At 39.1% G+C, this 24,519-nt stretch overlaps 2 pseudogenes; both read right to left on the minus strand.

Annotated features, from left to right (window-relative positions):
- Nucleotides 1-3,653: 3,653 nt before the first annotated feature.
- Nucleotides 3,654-7,061, minus strand: LOC149117029 (uncharacterized; annotated as a pseudogene).
- A 4,737-nt stretch (nt 7,062-11,798) lies between these two features.
- On the minus strand, nt 11,799-17,316 carry LOC149117030 (uncharacterized; annotated as a pseudogene).
- Between the last annotated feature and the right edge of the window lie 7,203 nt (nt 17,317-24,519).

Below are 24,519 nucleotides of genomic sequence, written 5' to 3' on the forward strand. Positions count from 1 at the left end.
CAAAAATTTTTTTCCAAAATGTAATTCTACACAATTTGTGAAATACTAGGTAGAAGATTGTATTCACCAAGTTTGAAGGATGTAGCTGGGCTAGAAGACGCTCAGTTAATATTTCTAATTTTCCATTCATTTGTTTGTAAATTTGACCGGGTAGACGCGGTTCGCGGGAAAAAGATTACAGACAAATGTATGGAAAATTAAAAAAAATAATTGATCGTCTTCTAGCCAAGTTACATCCTTCAAACTTGGTGAATACAATCTTCTACCTGACATTTTAACGTCTTGATTCACAAATTGTGTAAAATTCGATTTTGCAAAAAGTTGTTTGCCATCGGATTCCCATGCAAACACTGTAATTTCTGACCGCTTTGCCTACCCGTCAAGAAGGCGTCAAAAACCATCATATGATCAATTTAAAACATAGCGTTAAAATATAGAGCAAAATCTGTACCATAGTGGAAAATAGTCTAAAAAAATGAAATCTGAAACAAGACAAAGAACAACAGTGAGTAAACTGGAGGTGCCATCATTTCCTTTGAGTTCAGGCTCATGACTTTAACCTTCTTTGACCCAGATATAATATCCTATCCGATCTCATAAATATTGCCATAACTTCTAGGTTCCCTCTGGCACTCTCAAAGACATATCTTCTGGACAGAAATGCATTGCAAAATGAAATAAAATGAAGCAAACTTACCAAAGTTGTCCGAACACGCTTCGCCAAGCTCGCTGAGTCGGTGTGACCCGTGTCACGGTCATTCACTCTGCTTATTTGGCACCAAATATGATGGTATTACGTCAGACCCCACATTGACTGAACCATTTCAATCTTGACTTGTCCACTTCACTGTTGTATTTTTTGCGGTGCGGTGCGCAAAGAAGGTTGTTTCGTTTCGTGCCATGCTAGATCACTTTTAATTTCGTTCAATCATTTCTAATTACACTGGACCATTCCTTCTATGACTGAACAGCTCAACATTAAGTTAAGCTATTTGCTGTTTGCACGAATGATTTGACTTTGTACTGCACTGTTTGTGTCTGCGTTAAATCAGTTGGCACTACACTAAACCATTGGTTGGTGAGCTGAACCATTTCTTGGTGAATTAAATGATTTGTCGATTACCTCGACCGTCCCACCATTAATTACACCATTTTGAAACAGAACACTTGACCGTTTGTTGTCAGACCTGATCATTCCACGTATCGTAGTCAGATGGATTCTCATTTAAATAAACTGATTCTTACTAGTTTGTTCCATTTTGATGTCGGTGACTGAACCATTTCTAAATTGTCTAAATCACTTACTGTTTCAGTAGACCGTTTAACACAAGAACACCTAACTATTTGTATTTAGACAGTATCATTTGTCAATCATTTATTCCATTTCACAAACCATCACTAAACCATTTATGTTTTGTCTGTGCTGTTTAATAATCTTGTATTTTTGGTGGTGACGGCCGCCCATAAAACTAATGAAATAAAAGAAACGAACTAAACCAAAAGCCTTAAAGAAAAGTACAAATAAAACGAAATAATGCACTACATACCAAGGGTTATTGAGAATATAGCATTCGAACTAAACCAGTGCTTGACTTGAGAACTTGAGTATAGCTCAGAATAAACCAACTGAATCAACTGAATTTGCTGAACAAATGGTTGCCAATTTATAATAGATTTGAGTAAACTGTAGGAATAACTCTAAACCAAATAAGGCTAGGGAGTGTATTTGTTGCCCACAAATACAGGATTTACCTAAGGGAACTAGGAGGTAACTTCTCCTACACAACAGGATTTAGCTAAGAGAAGTGTGTGGGAAAGAATCACCAACACATACCAAAATAAGGTGTGTAAGGAAACCAAACTAATGTAGGAAAATAACCCAAATAGTAAGAAAAATAATAACACAACACTAATAAAAAAGTTTGAGAATTAGAACTGAAAATGAACTAAAGTGACCTTGTCACATGTGGAACAACGCAGAAAAAAGTTGGCCGTTCATGGTAGCTTGAAAATGGTAATAAATTCTTTTTTTCTGTATATATTTGCAGAAACTGCTGTATTCTGTCTCCAAGTCCATGGTTGTCGGAAACATGGAACAGCACATCGCTCAACTGGCATAAGGTGGCCTTGTCTTAATTTCTGCGTTTGAAAGTGATAAACAGCATGGATGCTTGCACCATTGAATGAAGCCAGCTGTCAAAAGAGCCACCCTGGAAGGGAGTAGTATAAAAGTAGAAGTTGAAACAGCTTATCTCATCTAGAAGATTCACAAGCATCACATACTGGGGATCTTTACAGGGACCAAGTAACTCTCGTATACACTTTCTGACAAGCAGCCATCCCCCAAATGCAGCTGAAGACACCAAAGATATTTTTTCTGCCTTAGGTTTCTGTGGGGATCTCTTGTTTCTATGAATTTGGATAAGGCAACAACAACAACCTTAAACAAGATAGTGAATTATGAGCCTGGCAGCCAGCAAATAAGCCAAGTAGGTCATAACAGATATAACTTATTTCTATCTTTTTGTAAAATAATACACATATTCCTAGCCTTTGAAACAGAGCTTTATATAGCTTCTTAAATAGTGACCAGAAGATAATTGTGTACTGTAGACTCTTCTGCATTAATTAACAATATATGAAAAGGTCCTTGCCAGGGAACCATGCATGACACTTTAGTGGGACTGTCTTCTGTCCACTATGTGTTACAAAACCAGAAAGATGCTAATTACACTGCATCTCTTATTAGTATCAATACATTTGACAGAAGGCATTCTTGTCTATGACTGTACCATGGTCTAAAGGTACATTGAATGCACCTTTGGAGAAAACTTCTCACTGAACAAGCAAGTTCAACAGTGCATTTGTGCTACAGACTGAACAAGCAATTTATTGTTTGTGGTGTGTTGCGCATAAAATAAATAAAGTAAATCTTGTTCTAAAGGGGACTTAAGGAAGGTTAAAATGTTTTTAAAACAAGACTCTTCAGACAGTTTTACTGCTTTTTTTCAGGCACGGTAGTTCCAGCCCAGTATCTGCCATATTGAGCTGGAACTACAGTGTCTGAAGAAGAGCTGTAAAACTTTCCTTTCTTATTAAAGAACACTGAAAATAGTTATGATCGTGTGTTGACTGTGTTCTGTTGGGGCTGAGTAATTATGCATACTTTTGCTGTGAAATTAATTATGAATGGTTGTACAAAATGTATTCATGGAAACAAATGTATTCATGAAAATAAACTAAAAGTACCTCTGCAGCTAGTTTTTTCTTGTATTTCCAGGTTGGATAGTTGCCAGTCAATACTAACTGGTAATCAGTCATGTATTGACCCAGCTCAGGACAAACCATATGTACATGATCAAGTGTTGATGCATAGTCAGACTTGCTGTGGAGGTTCTGTTCGAACTCATCAACAAGCCATGATGTTGATAAAGATTCCATTTCATGCCTCGCTTCAAGGTGCATGCTGAATTTTCTGTTTTGTTTTTCATCTACCCTTTATGGCTTTGTGGGTGACAATTGACCTCAGCTACATGTACATGCAGTAGTTTACATGTGTGAGAGGGCAAAGTTCAGATGCTCAAACTAAAATAAGATCTTTGTATTCAAAGAGTGGGAAGTGAGTAGAAAATGTGAGATTTTGTTGTCCTCAATTAGTGTTCTACTATGTTTTTTGGTAAACCTTGAAATCTGCTACCAATGTAATTATTGGCCAACTGATATTGATTTTGAGATGCATGTTTGAACCTGAGATTCTCAAAACTCTCTTCCACATTTGAAAAGTAAATCTTTTATAGTCATCAGGCAAGAATGTCGGGAATCTTGTGCTGACATACATGTACTTTGGTAACTCCACGCAAAGAAACCTAAGAGATGATTGATGTCAATTCCACCCCTACTTGCTCGAACTGTATGATCTTTAATGGTCACCCTTACTGACAGGTGGTTGTCTGTTACTTCATCATTTTGTGGCACTGCAGGGATGTTTGTGTAGATATCAGCAAGAGCCAAGAAGTACTGGTTTGGAATGACGTTGGGTGCCTTGCGACATGGATAAAATGGATGTCGTCTTCCACCAGAAGTATGAAATTTTCATTATTTCAGAGAAATTGTTTTTCTTAACAAATGCTTGAATGTGAACAAAATTTTTTTGTCACTCCTAGGGTCACAATCTCCCATAAGAGAGACATCCAAGTCATGAGCATAAAATGTTCTGAGTTAGACTGAGCTATTATGAGAAGAAAACTTTATTTCAGTTCATTTGGTTGACACTTATTCACAGCTTTTAAACAGCTTAGCACAGAATTGAAGTCTGCTTACTTTAATTTGTTCTTGTTCTATAATAGTACATGTATTAATTCTATTTTGCATGTAAAAATTGTAATGTTCATCGCATCTTGTACATGTACTTGTTGATGATAACAAAGTAAACAACAGCTCTATTTGTTCCCTGGAGAAAAACCTTATTTTTCTAAAATTATAACAGTTGATTGAAAGACCACAAGTAATATACTAGTTGAAAGTTATTGTTTGGGGTATGTCCTAAATCACCACAACAGACATACAAGATGTCACAAATTGAATTGAGGAGTCTACAAAGTAAAAAAATTAAAACGTTCAAAAATACCTTATTCCTTGGGTATACTGGGTATACCCCTAAATAATAGCTTAATTTGCAGCTCTGGGTGTGCAGATTTTTATCAGATATTCACTTGACCATAAAATTGTAAAGCGTAAAAGTTTCAAAAACTTGAGGGGTGGTTAATCAAGTCTGATTCAGGAGGAGGGTATGATTTTATGCTTTCAATGTGAAGATCTCTCAAAGATCCTTTTGACCTCCAAATTTGAAAAGAATTGGCCAAATATTACGCTTATTATAACATTTTGTGCCATATGGCACTATCAGGACTTAAAGGGTTAAACGTACGCTGTACTTTCCAGTTGTAAAAATATAATGAAAATTTTTTAGACCTGGGAGCAATACAGACCCTCAGGTCTGTAACAAGATCAAAGAGCTTACCTTGTTGTTGTCTAGACTGCTTACCTTCTGTGAAAGGTGCATCTTTTTCCTTATTTCTTCCATGTTTGTTTTGGCTGGGTTTTTTTCGTAGTTTGCAATGGAGTGAGGGTCGCTGTTGTAACTGAGCACCATCCCTGACATAAGAGGGGAGTAACTTGCCCTACTCATTTTCAGTTGGAGACCATTGGCCTTCTGCATGGGAGAACTTTTCTGATAACAACTGAAAAATGTTATCAGCACTGGTTATGTCAATCTAAATATGGAGTTGTTATTCTATGTTCTGTTTTTGTATCCTTAAGATAGTTTTTAACGGAGTGGTTGTACCTAAACTACAGTTTACCCAGCAGCCTGTGCTTATAAGGTGTATTTTGTTACAGTAACCAAGTGCTTTTTATACAGTGAGCATCCTTTTCATGTGCAAGTGATATTTTTTCATCTTTGCCTGTTGGTTTGCAGTTTGACTCACAACTGGGTTGTGTGTGCAGTCAAAATGTCAAACTGTTTTTACAACATATAATTTCAAATGTTAAAATGGTGTTCTTTTCCTTTCTCTTTTTTTAGTAGCAATTTTAGTCTGTCGCACCTGATTTCTTAAGAAACTTAGATTGTGTAGGAGAGCAACTACTCTAGCTCACTGTAACTTTGTTTTCTTGTTTGAAGGTGTGTGCTTATCATCATCGTAGATGGCAGTGAAGATATCGTCAAACAATCCATGCGCAGTGGACACACAAAACGTTTCCATTTCATCTGGATTATATAGATGTTTTTCTCCTTGGGAATAGTATCTCACCAACAATTTATGGAACTGTTGTATAAGAGTGCTAAATGATGTCTCCTTTGTAGCAGTTACAAAAAATAGTAGTACTTTGTATTTTACAGTGAACAAAAAGCCTCTCTGGGATGTGTCACTGCAAATTCTTACTTGGATTATAGGTAAACATAATTATTTTAGTTTTCAATTTTCACCATCAGAAGGTTGATTTTGTGACAGGTTTACATATATTTACATATGTGACTGTTATAATGTATAGATTGAAATTATTTGATGTAAATGTTAGAATATGAGATGATTTAATTTTCTTATATACTGAAAGAAAACCTCGCCAATGATCAGCAACGAGGTGATTGTCTGTATAATGAAGGCACAAAAATCTCGCTGATGACGAGTGGTGAGGTAATTCTGTCTATAATGAAGGCATGAAAATCTCCCTGATGAGTGTCGGTGAGGTAATTGTGTCTGTATAATAAAGGAACGGTTATCTTGCCGAAGTTCAGTGGCAAAGTAATTCTGTCTGTATAAGGAACCAAAATTTCGCCGATGACCAGCAGTAAGTTAATTCTGTCGGTATGTTAAAGGGACGGAAATCTCGCGGATGATCAACGGCGAGGTGATTCGGTCTGTATTGCCACCCTTGCCAATCTCGCAACAATTAATCTCTCAGTAATGTTGGAGTACTTGTTGTTCTTATGGTTTGAGTGCCTAATATCTGGGTGTCTCAAGTTTCCAAAAAGTGATATTTTCCTTTATGATTTAATTTAATCAAAAAACGAGGGTATATGGATCTATTGTTCTATCTTTAATCTTTGAAGTTTGCATAGGTCTTGGCCTCTAGAACTACATAATTCTATTAAAATTTTTATTAAGCAAATAATACACATACTCTATTAGTTATTACTCAGTATTATCTAACAGTTGCACATTTTGCTCTTCTACAGACTGCTGCCATTCCAGGTCACCGTCTTCAAAATTAACTAAATAGCCCTTTATCCAGCCAAGATATTCAGTGGAGCCATCCAAATTAATGCGGTTGTATTCCACCTCAAGTCTTTCTCCAAGAAGAGCATTACCTGTAGAATTAAGTACATGAATGACTTCCACTACATGACATCCTCTTCATAGTTAATTTTGCATTTGATCAAAAATTAAAACAAAAATGGGCTTTTATCTTTTATGATAAATGCAACAACGGAATCGAAGATCATTGACAAAGCATTTTGTTTTACCTTGTCTCTTTACCATGCATTCTGTAGTTACAGGCATGTTGCAATTGGTGCCATTTACATTATCTGGTGGACCTAGAAGATTTTAACAAGTTGTTAACTGTCTTCTACGGGGAAATTAGTTTAGGTGGAGCCCTGTTCGTTTTCTGCCCTCTCAATTGTTTAGGATGACTTCAAACATTGACATCATCCCAAATAGTTATAGTAGCACTGGCAGCTAACTTGTTCTCTACTGTATTAGCTTAATTATCAAAGAATTTGTTGGAGTATTGCTGCTGCCTTGAGTAGACAGGATGTAGGTCTGGCACCAGGGGCACTTTACATGTTACTTTGAATATAGGTTGAAAATTTCCTAACTGGGGGGAATGGAATTGAAAACTTCTGGAATATTGTCATTGGATGTTGGGAAGGCTTGGGTGAAAACAAAATAATTGTCGCTAGCAATTATATATAGTACTAGTAACAAAACAAATTGTGTTCAATGTGCAAAACACTGGTTGTTCCGGTGAAATCTAGAAAGGTCATACATCAAAGGTAATACGTGCCATTTTCCAAAACCATTAAACAAAGATGCGGGCCAGGTCCCACACCCGTACCACTAGAACGAGTTTCGCGTGCTAACAATAATGCATGGTCTCGCACTATCCATCAATATTATCATCTTGAAAATCCTCCGGACAAATACTAAGGACGACAAATTTAAGAAGGCTGAACACTTGAGCGATCCCAGTTGATTTCACTTGTAACTGTTCATTTTTGGAGGATTTCCTACTGTCATCTTTGGGAGCATAAAATCTTTGTTTCCTTCTGCAATTATTGTTTTGCTGCCCTCTTGCTTCTTGAGAGTTGTCGTGATAACAGAGCGAAACATTCTTTCCTGCTCCTACAACTTTTGCTGCCTGCACTCTGTCTTCTCGGTATATGTTCTCCAGCAAGGGTTCCACACTGTTTCCTTTTCATGGAATTGACTGCTTATTGATACTTTTTACTGGGTGTTTTGTGTTTGGTCCTTTCTCCTAGGTTTCCTCAGAGAGTAAAGAGTAGGCTTTTGTGAACATTCCTGTCATGTATGCGTCATCATTTATCACCTTATCCGCTTGTAGAGTTCAAAGGCATGATGGGAAATAAAAAATACAAGGTTGTGACAACATGGTGTAGTGTCTGTCGTGGACATAACAATTCCTAAACACAGTATTAATGACTTAAACAAAAATGCATAAATCGGTTTAAAAATTTTTTTAATAATCTAAATTCTCTACATTATTAATCATCAGGTAAATTTGTAGTACTCGAATGACTTTTGAGAAGATGGCCGCAAGTTCATTATTTTCACAGACCAAAGCAGCAAATTTAGTTTAGCATTTAAATTGGTTTTACTTTAAGCTGCTTTACTTTAGTTTATTTCTCTTTATTTTTCTTTACCTCTGTAATGCTTATTTTCCTAGCAAGTCATGAAAGTGCATTGAGGTGCGATGTTCTGCAGTCGGGGTTACTTTGTAGCACGCGAACATATATTGAATAGATCTCAAGCGCTGTTGACCAAGAACTGAAACGTTTTGATCATATGGTCAGTGAATAAAAGCGTTTGTGATAGTACATGTCTGAAAGAGAGCTGTAATCAAAAATAGTACTAATAGACAGAATTACATCGCCGATGATCGGCGAGATTTTCATCCCCTAAATATACAGACAATAACCTCACCAATGACCATCGGTGAGTTTTTAATTTCTTCTTTACACAGACAGAATTACCTTGCCGATGATCATTGATGAGATTTTCGTTTCTTCATTATATAGACAGAAATACCTAGCCACTGATCATGGGCGAGATTTTTTTTTTTATTATATAGACAGAATTACCTTGCTGCTGATCATGGGTGAGATTTCGTTCCCTTAATATACAGACAAGATTAATTAACCTCGCTGCTGATCGTCGACGAGATTTTCATACCCTTGATATACAGACAAGATTAAGTTACCTCGCTTTCCTTCCCCTTAAAATATGGACAGAATTACCTTGCTGCTGATCATCAGTGAGATTTCGGTCCTCTTAATATACAGACAAGATTGATTAACCTCACCAATGATCATTGGCGCGATTTTGGTTTCTCTATTATACAGGCAGAATTACCTCGCCGCTGATCGTCGGCGATATTTTCATCCCCTTGATATACAGACAAGATTAAGTTACCTCGCTTTCCTTCCCCTTAAAATATGGACAGAATTACCTCGCCGCTGATCATCGGTGAGAGAGGTTCTATATAAGGGATAATGTTATTTATATCAAGGCATGCATTCAAAACAAGGCCCAACACTGCGCGAGCTCTGCCTGCATTTTCGGTTGCGTACTTTGTGATAAGGAACAGATTTAAAATATAAACAAACAACTGTGTTGGATAAATCTGGCCACAGTTGCGGCAGGTTTAATGAAATCAAAGCTAGCAGAATCACAACACATTGATATATGTAAACCAATTAACCTACTAAATAAGAAAATGGGGCGACAAAAATCCGCCAAAAGCCACACAACTGTGGCTGAAACCCCACAAAAGAAGCAAAGCTTGAGTGAAAGCTGGAAAGCAAACAAATGTTGGACAAAGTGTTGAATAATAATAATATTTTCAAAACTAAACATGACACCAATGGAACTGCAGCCCTTGTCTGAACAGTGACATTGAATGTCTGGTACAAATTAGAGAGATGACAATCGATAGAAAAATCAGACTTAAAATTGCCAGCCAAGTAGCAGCCCAATGACTGACCTACCCTACAGGCATAAGAGCAAAAGTGCTAAAAAAAGTGCCTAGAGATAATGGCAACATAGTAGCAGCCCCATGACCTACCCAACAGGCCTAATAACAAACAATCTAATTTGGATGAAACAAGAACAAATGCCAGCCAAATAGCAGCCCAATGACTGACCCATTCAACAGGCATAAACACAGAATGAAGAAGATTAGTAAGGAAGAGCTAAAAGTTAAGTTAAAAATGGTTTTCTAAGCCCACCAAGCAACAGCCCAATTGCCTGACCTGCTTACAACACATGGGCAAATCAATTAATTAGCATGAAGAACTTCCAACCTCAAATAAACTTTAAATGTGTCAGATTTCCAGCAACCAAGAGCACAAATTTGCACATCAAAATAACCTTTTTCAGTGACATGGCTTGCGCCGCCAATACAAAAGCTGTGTCTTGTACTGACTACTGTCCAGACCACAGTAAGATAAGCATTGCTGAAGGTAACTGTCAGCCGACTGTCAACCGACAGTCGACCGACACATTGGCCACTTTTTAACCTTGTAACGTACAAGCTGCATTGGTGATGTGTCGGTGGCGTGTCAGTGACTCATTTGAGCCTTTTTGAATTATTGCAAGGCTAAACGTACCTTTTCCAAACTGAACTGAAATGCCTTCGATGGGAAACTTTCACTACGATATTGACGATATATTTTTTTTTCAGGCTTCTTCTTTCCAGTTGCTTAAATTGGAAAATTTACTGCGATGATCATACTTCACTTTCATCTACTACCGCAGTTCAAATATGAATTATTTCATATATACTTCACATCATTTCACTCACGGGAAGATATGAACTCAATTAATTGACCTCGCTCCCAGTGTGTGGCTTCATAGCTCAATTGGTAGAGCATCGCACCGGTATCGCGGAGGTCACGGGTTCGAATCCCGTTGAAGCCCTGATTTTTTCAGGCTTCTTCTTTCCAGTTGCTTAAATTGGAAAATTTAGTGCGATGATCATACTTCACTTTCATCTACTACCGCAGTTCAAATATGAATTATTTCATATATACTTCACATCATTTCACTCACGGGAAGATATGAACTCAATTAATTGACCTCGCTCCCAATGTGTGGCTTCATAGCTCAGTTGGTAGAGCATCGCACCGGTATTGCGGAGGTCACAGGTTCGAATCCCGTTGAAGCCCTGATTTTTTTCAGGCTTCTTCTTTCCAGTTGCTTAAATTGGAACATTTACTGTGATGATCATACTTCACTTTCACGTTAGCTGACTGTCGGGCAACATGTCGGCCAAATGTCGAGCGACGCATCGGCGGAGACTTTATCTTTATTTATTAAGCTAACCTTTATTGAGTTGGTCATTGACTTTTTCAAACTCGGTGGCTCCTAAAGGAGCCGTTTTTTTGTTGTTGACAGAGCCTTCTAGGAATAAAAGGCATCCTCCAACACCAGCGGTAACAGCTTCTTCGCGATGCAAAGTCGTTTCACCAATGGCAACAGATCACCCAGTTGCCTTCGACACTCCTGCTCGATCCTTTTCACTGAAAGTTTCGGGTCTCCCAGCCTCTCCAAGGTGCTTTCGTATGTCACTTCGTTGACAATTCACAGCTCTGCTATGCCGAGGAAGTCTCTGATCGTGCTGCGTGCTGTGCGTGCGGGTCTGTAAGCGTTGTTCAGGCTACATTTCTTTTTGTTCAGGGTTGAGAGCACTGCCTTGTATCGTCGATGGATTTCCGCAAGGTCGTTCCGGTCGACCTTCGCAGCAACTTCATGATTAGTTCCAGTTGATGGCTCTGAGGAGTTCTGCAAAGTTCGTAGCTGCTGCTCCAGGGCCTTAATACGGTCATCTCTTTCTTTCAACTGCTCTTTGTAGGCGGCGATACGCTGTTCATTCTGCCAGACCAAGTCTGCCATCTCATCAGCGTCCTGTTGAGCCTGAGCTACCTGCTCCTCCCTCTCTTGGCAGCTGTCTTCTAGCTCGTCGAATTGGGCCTTCAGATCTATTACGTTTTCGTCCTTTCTTATGAAGTTGTTCTTGCTTCCAACTGAAAGAAATAACAAAATAATAGTTAAAAAGGGAAAATATTTCGACCAACGCGTCGGTAGAGTGTCGGCGGACGTGTCGGTAGTGTGTCGGCCGACGCATTGACAATGTGCCGACCAACGTGTCGGTAGTGTGTCAGTGGTGTGTCAACCAGTGCGTCGGTGATGTGTCGGCCGATGCATCGGTGGGATCGCATTTTTTACCTTTACCTTGCTGAAATGGGAGTCTGATCAGTGTGACAAAAAAGTGGCCGTGGACGATTTCCCCTGATATTACAATAGTGAAAAAGGGCTGTAACAGGGCAAAAAGGGGAAGAGACATCCTTTGCAAGTAAAATATCAAAAGGTCTGCGACTAGTGGTATGCTTATACTCGGTAATAGTAATCTTTGCCCCCTGCAGCTGTCCTTGGCAAAATAAAAATGTTAAATTACTATACTGAACGACAGAACACGCAAATTGTGTGCTCTTGGAGGCCAGTTCACGCACGAGAAAAAGACTGTAAAATGCGACAAGAAACATCCCTGAAAAAAGAGAACACTGAAATAGCGAAGAGTTAGAAAAAGTAACAGAGAAAATCAGCTGGGGTAATATGGGCCGTGTAATTGACAGATGAATGTCTGATGGCTGTTGACGGCTCAAAGCTGTCAACAGCTTTTCAAAAAGATAAGATTTGGTAGGGTCATTAAAATGTTTGATCTTATGTACATAGGAAATAGCAGAAAGATATGATATGGTAGTGGAACAGGCCAATTTACGAAACGAGAGATATGAAATAAAAAGAGGGATACAAGTAGGGGTAATAGGTAAAGGAGGATTGGGAGAACTGTGAGTGAGCATCGAATTGGCAAAAAACGACCCACGCACGCTGATACAGCCACCACAAGCTGGCTGTGGGAGTGGAATTTATCAGACCTGTCAAGTTAGCACCCAACTCGTCAGTAGTAGGTTCTCAGGGATTGGGGTCGGCAACTGGTCGGCCTCTGGTGAAAGTTCCTTGAACTTTGTTACCTGGGAACGTGAAATGTAATCGGCACTAGAATTGATTAACCCAGGAATGTGGCAAGCATTTAAATAAAGTCTACAAGTCCTCAGCTTCTACGTTCGCTATAAATGATCAACTGAAAGGTTTGAAGTGTAAATGGAGGAGCGCTTAGCAAATGATCAAGGGCTACGTTTATTGGCTCAGTTGAGTTGCGGACAGAAATGCGTGAATGCGGGCTGAGCGTGTTACTAGCAGAAAAAATCATGTAAATTTTGTTCTGCTTTGAAAACAAACCTTCTGAAAGTGCTTCTTTGTTTACAATTTTTTATGATTGTGGCGTGATTGAAGAAAGTTTTGTGTGGACTAAAATGTCCTTGACTGATTTTTCTTTCTTGTAAGATGCAATCGGTGGCTGGTTAAAAATATGTGCAAGTCTAGGCTGCCGTTGAATGATATGCCAGTGTTTCATGAGAATCTTTTTAAGATTCGGTGTGGCTGGGTTATAAGTGATAACAAATGGTAAAATTTCTTTCACCTTCGTTATTTTGTTACAAAGAGCATCTCTTCTGTCTGAGAACTGAACTTCAGTCAAGATTTTATGAATGAGCACAATGGGATAGCCTCTGTTACAGGGTCTTTGCTCAAAATCTCATTTGTATTTATTAAAATTCTCTTTGACCCAGTTGGTTCTCTAAAGGCGTAATGCTTCTCCTTTGATAAAACCCTTTTTAGTATTGAATGGGTGGCAGGATGAGAAGTGTGTATGTTTCAGTGGGCTTGAAGTGGGTTTGTGAATCGAGAATTTTCAGAGTTGAAAGGTGAGGTCCTTTGAATACCTCTGTCTCGAGAAAAACAGCGCGTTCGGATGACCTTTCACAAGTAAATTTTATCATAGGGTGGAATGAGTTAGTGAAGTTAACAAAAATGGAAACTTCTTCCATTGGAAAGTTCCACAAAGAAAATGTGTCATCGATAAACCTCTTCCAAACAAAGGATTTCAGTGGGCTAGCCGCTAGCAGTCATTTTTGAAGGTCCGCCATGAAAATAACAGAGAAAGTGACTTCCATTTTAGTTCCCGTAGCAATGCCGTGAGTTTGTACGAAGTGTTTGTCATTAAACTTAAAGGAGTTTTCTTCAAGTATGAGCCGCATCAGTGTGACAAGGTCACTTTAGCTCATTTTCAGTTCTAATTCTCAGACTTTTTTTATTAGTGTTGTGTTATTATTTTTCTTCTTACTATTTGGGTTATTTTCCTACATTAGTTTGGTTTCCTTACACACCTTATTTTGGTATGTGTTGGTGATTCATTCCCACACACTTCTCTTAGCTAAATCCTGTTGTGTAGGAGAAGTTACCTCCTAGTTCCCTTAGGTCAATCCTGTATTCGTGGGCAATAAATACACTCCCTAGCCTTATTTGGTTTAGAGTTATTCCTACAGTTTCCTCAAATCTGTTATAAATTGGCAACCATTTGTTCAGTAAATTCAGTTGATTCAGTTGGTTTATTCTGAGCTATACTCAAGTTCTCAAGTCAAGCACTGGTTTAGTTCGAATGCTATATTCTCAATAACCCTTGGTATATAGTGCATTATTTCGTTTTATTTGTACTTTTCTTTAAGGCTTTTGGTTTAGTTCGTTTCTTTTATTTCATTAGTTTCAATTAGCAGTCACTTTTAGTTGTCTTTACTAGTTTTGTGTTTTTGTGTAGTATTATTCCTTTAGTTTTCTTGACCTTTAATCAGCACAGCATGTAGCTTTATCTCTGTTCCTTTGTTTTATAGTTTTTGCTAGTAAATATTGTATTATTCACTTACCACATATCCTTGTTGATTATGTGTGATTGTTTGCACAAATCCAAATTCATTTCTGTTCCTTTATATGTTTTGTAGCCTGTTTTTATCACTGTAATTACTTGTGTGACTAGCTTGTACACAGCTTAGCACTATTGTGTAATCCTGTAACTTGAACCTTTTTAGTTCTGTATTTCATGTAATACTCAACAACTGTTGAGAGTTTTTGTCACACAGTCTCCTGTTTATTTTTGTCATGCAATCTTCCTATGGCAATTGTCTTGTTATTTACACCAAATTACTTTGTTATTTCTTAGCTAAGTTAGCTTGTTTTACTCTTTATTAGCATTAGGCTTATTTTAGTTTGCTTATTGTATTTCAGTGTTACTTGTTCCCATTTATTTTGTTATTGTCTCTGCTATTTTTGTCAATAAACTCATAAATCGTACACTCATATCTGTCGTAACTACGTCGACCGTTTTGGCCGTCTTACATCAGTTCCTGTAAATCCCTTGTCGGGATAGGTAATTTCTTCTCATAGTGATCTTCATAAAAGCGGCAAGCAATGTCAATTCGTTATTCTTGAGGAATGTTGGTTTATAGAGAACTAACGTCAAGGGTGGCTAGCATCTCATTGTCTGGAATTTGCGTGTTTTCAATAAAATTGAAGAAGTCGTTAGTGTCTTTTATGTAGGACTCTTGTTTTATTGCAATAGGTTGTAGTAGTGAGTCTACAAAACACTAGTAAATTGAAATCCCTTAAGAGCACCATTATACCCTGGTGTTTAGACATCTGGTTAAAAATAATGTCAACTACAGCGGCATTGTCAGAGAAAAATATGACACGTTATCTGCCATTATGTGCCCCCAAATGTGAACAGCAATGACAATGGGAAAAAGCTACAACAGCACAATGTTATAAGATTTCCAGTGGGTAGGCCAAGTTCCGTGAAGCCAATGGCAATCAAAGACCACACCAAAACCTATGGAACCCACTGCATCAGTATAAAGCTGAAGGCTCTGGGATGTTTCCTAAGTGTCACTTAAGAAAAGTGACCGCCCGTTAAAATCATCAAGAAACGTCGCTAAGCATGATGTCTAATTTAGCGCCTTGTGAAAGACAAATGTGATAATGAGGCTTCTTGATGCCTTTGGTAAGATCTATCATGTGACGCAGAAAAACTCAACCCAGAACAACCACGAGGCATGTAAAATTCAATAAACCTATCAGTGATTGGAGTTCTTTTAGGCGGACAGAGCACTGGGCTTGGAAACCCTGTAACATCACACGACATTTTCAAAGTTTGTCATCTGGTAGTCATGCCTCTTGGTGTACAGAATCAAGCATAATTCCAGCAAATTGTAAAACAGTCACGGGACCAACCGTTTTTTCAGGGGCCAAAGAAATGCCAAGATAATTACACATTAAAATAAAATTATCTAAGTGGTGTTCACATTGTCGTTTTCTTTGGGCTATGGACAAAAAATCGTCTAAAGTATGTAAAACTGCGCAAGAACCAAGATGATTACTGGAAAACCACTCAAATGTCATACTACATGTTTAAGAGGCCCTGCGCCTAAGAAACAACCGATGATTTCTGACTAAAAAATAAAATCAGCCGATTTTTATCTCCCAAGCAGAGGTTACCGAATACCAGTTAAAAATGAATTTCTTTTGTTTCAGTTTCGCTTTAAACCAAAAATATTGAGCCGCAAACTTTTTCCGTCTGATAGCAGCAAAATCAGGCCGAAAATAAGCCCCCACAAAAAACTGTTCAGAAATTACTATCGCAATGCAAAATAACGAGAAAACTACACAGTGTTGAAGAAAAAGGCCTTTTAATACAATATCATTCGATAAACATCAAAAAACTGCCGAAGCGATTAACAAATAAAGTTTCAAATATTGCATACTAAATTAGATGGAGTGTTGGAGCTGATTTTAAAATAATTATTTCTCAAAAGTTCAACGCTTTTGAAAGCAATCACAGTGATGAATTAGGTGCAGGGCCTCTTAAAAAATAGCACAGGAACTGGAAAGCTCCATGCAAGAAACCTATCAAAATAGTACATGTCCCATTCCAAACCAAGCAAGGAATAGTCAGCAGGGTGAATAGGAATTATACGGAAAGCAGATTTCATGTCGGTTTTTGCCATGAAACAACCCTCTCTTAACCGCTTGAGTAGCTTCACCGCATCCCTGACCGATGCATATTTCACGGTAGAACAATAATCAGGGATAAGTTGTTTACAGAAGATCCCTTGGGGTAAGATAAATGATGGATTAATCGAAATTCCAATGGATCTTTTTTGGGAACAATGCCCAATGGAAAGCAATGGAAATTCAGAAAGGGTGGAGCAGTGAAAGGGCCAACAATTCTCCCTGCATTACATTCCTTGTGTAACTTAGCAGTAGTTACCGCTGGCTGATCTAGAGCGCTTTTAAGATTAGGAGATTGAGACGAAAACCGCTCATCAACAAAGTTAATGCGAAAACCAAAATGAAAACGGTCAACAAGAAATTGTTTTAAAAATCTGTCATAACTATGGAGCAAAAAATCAAGCCGGTCCACTCTTATTGGCATAACTGACCTGCTGTGGAGAACCCGATACTTGAGTACTGTCTTCTTTACCTTTTGAACTGAGAGCGAATCCACTTTTGGGCGCTGAAGCAGAGCACTGTCCCCCCGGGTGTTTTCCACCACATTTGTAACACACATGTTCGAATTTGCATCCGGAGCAGTGCTTACCAGCTTGGAAGGCCCAGCAGGTCCCTTTTGGAAAAAGTTGGGAACAAAAACGTGGTTTGTTGCTGGGCGGTTGCGGTTTGCAAAAAGTATTTGATGCCCACAACCACAACTCCAAATGTATCTGATCCCATGGATACTGCTCTGGTGCCAATTGTCTTAACGAAATTGTTCATTATACCAGTGCCAATCACCCCCCTTTGAAGCCAGATCCGAGACCACCTGATCGTTTTTCGCAGAAGCATTTTTTAGAAAATATACTAATGAAACTGGCAAAAGTAGACAAGACTGAGACAGACGATGAACAGCACTGCAGGGGACGCGAATATACCTCGCGAGCCATTGTTGTCTGGATTATTACTTAGTACAATGAGAAAGGTAGTTCAAGATATATGCAGCCTAACAGGCCTAAAGTAGCCAAAAAAGGAATTTAAAAATATGTGACAAAGTCGAGAAATAAGACAGCAGTCACAACATAGCAAAGCCAAGTTCTGCAATGTGCATAGTCACTAATGCCGAGTGCATTCAACACACCTCCCAAAAAACAGGGGGCGGTCAAAAGGAGTTTGTACACTCAAAATGGTAAAGCTACGGCACAACATAACATAACCAAAGCCACAAAAATAAACATGGTATTGACATTGTGTGTGAACAAAGTAGCAAGCCTGCTTAAAGGTAGGAAAGTGACTTTCCAAAAACAAGTGAAAAAATAGCAAGGCTGCATAACCATCGGCTTGGTAAAGAGCAACAAATATCAAAAATAGGGAACTGGCAAATACATGGGGAAAAAATACTGCTGTTAAAGAGCTGAGAAAATCTGTATACATCTAAAAACTGCGCCTCTCAAACTGCAAAAATATTTATGATGTCCCAGTTTGTTTAAATGAACACCATCCCAAGCAAGAAAACGTGATTTACAATGCCAAAACCCTCAGTGATGCCAGTAAAATACACAAGGAATGGGTTCTAAAACTACCTTAAGATATTTAATTAACAAGTCAACCTGACTGTTAAAAGAAGAGGAATCTTGCCTATAAAGGCTTTGGCAAACGCAAATCAATCCAACTCCATATGACTCATAAAGCAAATGACACAGCTCTTCAGTGGCTGAGCCAGTTTCAATGGCCGAAATGGTGGTAAGGTCATTTGTACCTAATTGCAAGATTACCACATTGGGAACGAACTCCTCTACTACAGATAAATCATACTCCCTAGTTTTAGAAACCATTCTACCCCCAGTCCCATGCCATCTTATGAGCAGATCGCCATCGATACTTATATTTTTTGCAATGTTCGTATTAAAATTATGGTGAAGGAAATCGTGCACACGGTGAATGAAAGAGTGGGCCAGAATTAAAACACAGATTGGTGGGATGAGGAAAAGAGAATAAATTCAAAGGAAGTACTTGCCTGAAAAGATTTTGCTCAAGATCTGATTGAGTTGATGACGAGGGAGAGAAGGAAGAATTACTAGGAAAATACCTCAATAAACTTAGTTTATCTTACAAATCTGTAATGCTTAAATACTACCTATAATGATACACCTACTTCACTCCTACCCTTACCCCTAGTGCTAGTATACATCTAAAGGTTGTGTAAGTTTCATGCCTTAACCCTCAAAGGGATGGATGCTAGCCTTGGAAAAAAATCAAGGAGCAGTTTCAAAAAAAATTTTTGTCACACTTCACTTTCGGTATAGTGCAAAACATATACCTTTACTCGATTTTTTTTCCAGCTCTAAAATTCTTAGGTCAACATGGGGGGTTTGCTGGAGGATCACTATGGAGCATTTTGTATCAACATTTAACTTTGGATGCCCAAAGAAGTTTATTCATCTGTCAGCAGAAGTGAGGCGTGGGCCTCTTTTCGTGACATACTGCAACAGTGTATCGACAAGCACGCTCCTCTAATCTTAAAGAAGGTCAAAGGCCGACTATGTCCTTGGCTGACTCCAGATGTCAAAAAAGAGATGAATCTCAGGGATGGTTTGCTCAGAAAAGCCCGCCGTACTAATCAAGAAAACGATTGGTTTTCTTATAAACAGCAATGCAACAGAGTCTCTGGCCTTGTTAAAAGATGTAAAAGCAGATACCATCGCGATCTCCTTAAAGATTGTGCTGACTCTCCTGATAAATTTTGGGCAGCCATCAAGAAACTCTATCCTACCAAGTCACCTTCTGATCAAGGTTCGGCATTTGTGATAAATGGATCGAAGTCAACTGACAAAAGCTTCATTGCAAATAGCTTCTGCGAATATTTCAGTTCCATTGCCAGATGTCTGAAAAGGAAATCAATCTTACTCCATGACTTTGTCTGGAGCAAACCTGCTGAAGAAAATCTTCCCAAGTAATTCACGGAAAGTCAGTTTACTTTTAAAGCTGTGAAAGAATCAGACATTCTTAAAGAGCTAAAAAATCTTAGGCAGAAAAAAAGTGTCTGGACTGGATAATTTCCCCCCGGGATTGCTCAAAGACGCTGCCTATGTTTTAACCACGCCTTTGACATTTATCATCAATTTATCTCTTAAAACTGGAGTTGTGTCTCGTGAGTGGAAAGTGGCAAAGGTGATCCCCCTATACAAATCAGGGTCTCTGGCTGAGATTGACAATTACAGGCCTATCTCAATTCTCCCTACTTTGTCAAAGATCTTGGAAAGGATAGGCTACAAGCAGCTGATGGCTCATCTAGAGCATCATAATCTACTTTTTGAGTACCAATTTGGTTTCTGTCCGAACCACTCAACGGAACTAGCTGTTACTTACTTCACTGATCTCATCAGAAAGGAGGCCGACAGTGGAAAGGTGACAGGAGCAGTTTTTATTGACTTATCAAAGGCATTCGATACCATCAGTCATTCCGTTTTATTGAGTAAACTGTCCCGTTATGGCGTATATGATATGGAACTTCAGTGGTGTACTGATTATTTATTCCATTGCAAGCAGATCGTTCAATTTCACGGTGTGCTTTCTGAACCAAATCCAATTAACACAAGTTCCTCAAGGAAGTATTCTTGGGCCCCTCCTTTTTCTCATCTTCTTTAATGATGTGCATAGTCTGCTTCATCATTGTAAGATTATCACTTGCGCTGACGATACAGTGATTTTTACATCCTCAAGTGATATCGATGCGATACAAAGCAGCCTTTCACAGGACTTAGATAATCTCTCTAACTGGTTTCGTGATAATGAACTTATTTTTAATCTGAAGAAAGGAAAATCTGAGGTGATGCTGTTCGGTACCGGTAAGCGGTTGAATCTGTTTCAAGGTTGTCAAGTCAAGCTCTCAGTCAATGGTTTTCCCATCAACACCACTACATGTTATAAGTACCTCGGCATTTATCTGGACCCGACACTTAATTTTGAAACTCATTTTCAAAAAATTTACAAGAAGGCAGCAGGAAGAGTAAACCTCTTCAGCGCATCCATTCCAGTATTGATACTTTTACTGCCCAACGAATTTACCAATCGATTATGCCAATATTTACGTATCGCGGCTATACTAGTCTTGGATGGTCGAGTCCCGCAAACACATGATCCGCTCCATTGAGACCCGAAGCCTCGAAATCATTTCCCCAAAATGCAGTTCGCAGAACTGTGATCTTCGATTTTTAACTGTTGATAACTTTTTACAAAAAAGAGCGTGCTGCTTTGTATTTGACTGCCTCAATGGAACTGCATGCTTTCCATTTAAAGACTATTTTCACAGATTACATCATAACGCTTTAAACACTCGCAACAATGGGAAAACTGCAAAACTACCAAAAGTCAGACTGGATTTTGCACGCCGTAGCTTTTATTTTTTAGGTGCCTCGATTTTTAATTTATTGCCTTTAAGTTTAAGAAACATTAATTCTAGAGTTTTATTTAGGAAAGCCTTAGACAATTATTACTTGTAATTTCTATTGTATTTTTAACGGTTTTAATATGTATCTTATTTTATATATCTTAATAATTCTTGTTTATTAGTTTTTAATTCTTAGCAGGACCCTGTTGATAACAGTACTTTGTACTGAAGGGTTATCCTGAGGAAATATTCGATTATTATTATTATTAATTTGGGCATTTTTGAGCAAAATTAGAGGTTTCTCCCAAAGGTGTAACTTTGCCCCCCTTAAAAATTTTAAAGAGCCATAAAAAAGACTTTAAAGCCAAATTGAACAAAACTTTACCAAGTCACACTCCTTGGTTCAAAGTTGCATGATACTATGTGGCACGTGACACAAGTAAATTTTTGAGTGACTTGACTCTTTGAAAAGTTGGATCCACAAGTTGGGCAATTCAACACTTCGTGCACCTAATTCTATAATTTAAACTTTATATTTGTGACCCTCCATGGGAAAACAGGGAAAAAGGTGAACGCACGGGCACGCTAAACAATGGACAGTGTGTCAAATGACACACCGTCTTCCGAGCAGTGTGTCAGAAGGCACACCTCATTAAAATTTTTCCTTTGTTACTATCACACTGTAGAAACAAAAGTCGCGTGTCTCAGCGAACAATGAAGGGTGTCTAGCTCCGTACCGTGTGAAATGGCATGCCAGTGAGTCAAATAGCATGCATTTTTCAACTGTGCAAAATGAAACGCTAACCGCGTTGAAGAACTAACATTCAACTCACCGTTCTTTCGTCTCAACAATCAGTAACAAGTTTAGCTTGGCTGACACCCGAGTTATGCTGCGGCGGCCGTAAAAGCAAACGATGGAAACAAGCAACTTCTCGCAGATTTTCAGCGATTCCAGTGCTTTTCAACGAGTATCATACTCAAAGTTGACGATAGAAAATCTTTATTCGTGATCATGGGTCCTACGTTTGCGAAATCAGCTCTCTTTCAGCAGTGCTCTCGATTTATTGAAAATAAACATTAGTGATTTCAGATGACATGTGAAGAATTCAAATAAGTGAGTAAACATGCAGTATTTACTCGGCAGAAACTGAAGCAAAATTTTGTGCCACCAACGTTGTAGACTGTTGTGTTTCGAGTCGTTCGTATCAAAGCAGTCGAACACCATTTTAAAGCCAACTGATAACTTTTATTATAGCTATTAAGGAAAGCTTCTCTTTTGACACATCACTCGACCTGGTGTCGAGGCTATAGAACAATACCTATTGTCACATCCTTTCTCTTATAAAAAAAATAAAAGTAAAAAAAAATCTAGATCGATCGATTAAAGTGTTAGAAACTAATCAGGTATTGTCAGAATCAAAGATCAATGTTCTATCAAAGTCAATCAATGTTTAAACAATGTTCAATCAATGTCCGGTGACAAAGTCCTGTAAGTACAAGGGCGGTTTAACAGCCCTTCCTGAGCGTGTTTTGTAACCAGTGGCCTGTGAGAATGGCTCAATAGGCGTGGCTACGGCTGGCTCTTTGGGATGTGGAGTCACGGTCCTTTCAGAGCGGGTTGTGTGACCAGTGGGGTCAGGTGATGGCTTGATAGGGGTGGCCACAGCTGGCTCTCTGGGAGCTGGAGTCATGGACAACGCCGGTGTTGTATGTGCATGGAGACCTCGTGTTTTGATTAGTATGTCATCCTCCTTTGTCTTTCGCAAGTGCTTTCGATTGCGGCGGTATTGGGCTCCATCTTCTGCGATGACTTCATATGACCGTATCCCGACTTGCTTGCCTACTCTTGCTTTCACAGCTTCTTTAGTTGTGCTTCCAGGAGGAATGAATCTGACTATGTCTCCTTTCTGTAGTTCTGGTAAATCCTTGGTTCCTTTATTGTAGTTTGCGGCTTGTTTATCTTTGTTTGCCATGATCTTCTGATAGACGTTTTTGTCCACTGTTGGTTTCAGAAGTTTAGGCATTGTAGGCAATTGAGTTCGCGTTCGTCTACTCATGAGTCACATTACGGGGCTGGTGTCCATGCCTTGCGTTGGCGTGTTTCTATACTCAAGGAGCGCGAGATAAGGGTCGGTTCTTGCCTTTCGTGACTTCTTCAAAATAGTTTTCGCTGACTTCACTACTGCCTCCACTTTCCCATTGCTCTGAGGATATTTTGGGGAACTTGTGTTGTGCTGAAGTTCCACTGATGGCTGAACTCTCGGAACTTGTCGGAACTGAACTGTGAACCATTGTCCGACATACACGTTTCTGGTATACCGTGTCTGGCAAATTGAGACTTGAGCTTGCGAATCACCGTACCAGATCTTGTGTTCTCCAGTACATCAATCTCCCAGAACGAGGAGTAGTAATCAACAGTGATTAGGTAATCTCGGTTATTGAAGTTGAACAGATCTACTCCAACTTTCTCCCAGGGAAGGTCTGGTGATTCACGAGGGATAAACATTTCCTTAGACTGTCGTTTGTCAAACGCACGGCAGACGTCACACTTTTCAATGAAGTGCTTCACATCGGTGCTCATCCCTGGCCAATAAATGCACTCTCTGGCTCGAGACAGACTGCTGGCAGTTCCGGTGTGTGCATAATGAACTCGGTTCACCATCTGGCGCTGAAGAGACTTGGGAATTACCACTCGCTCACCTCGGAGAACAATTCCATCTTGCATACTGAGCTCATCTCGTATGCCAAAGAAGGGCGTTAACTGGTGAGGGACTTCATGCTTGGTTTCAGGCCAACCTGCCTTAATGACCTTCATCAACTCTTGGAGAACGTCATCTTGCTCTGTGTGAGCTCTGATTTCTTGTAGGGTAGCAGGTTTCACTCTTATGTGTTCCACCATGTTGACGCTCTCGAATTCTTCAGCAGTCTTCTGTACTACATCATAGGGAAGGAACGCGCGGCTTAAGGTATCAGCCAAATACATGGTGCTTCCTCGACGGTAATTCAACTTGATGTCATACAATTGTGTTCGCATGAGCAGACGCTGAAGTCGCTTAGGAGCCTTGTGTAGTGACTTCTTGAAGATCATTTCTAAGGGCTTGTGATCAGACTGTACTGCTACACATCTGCCATACGTGTAGGTATGGAACTTCTCCAAGCCGTAGACAACTGCCAACAACTCCTCAATTTGCGCATAGCACGTCTCTGCGTCTGTCAGTGCACGGCTGGCGTAGGCAATAGGCTGATCATTCTGCATGATGACTGCTCCCAGGCCCTTGTCTGAAGCATCACATTGGAGGGTCACACCCTTGGTGGAGTCAAAATACTGAAGAACTGGGGCTTGAGTAACAAGAGATTTCACCTGGCTGACAGCTCTGTCATGGATGTCAGCCC

This window comes from Orbicella faveolata, unplaced genomic scaffold (assembly GCF_042242905.1).
Source record: "Orbicella faveolata isolate gen_17 unplaced genomic scaffold, um_ofav_v1 contig_12, whole genome shotgun sequence".
NCBI classification, from domain to species: Eukaryota; Metazoa; Cnidaria; class Anthozoa; order Scleractinia; family Merulinidae; genus Orbicella; species Orbicella faveolata.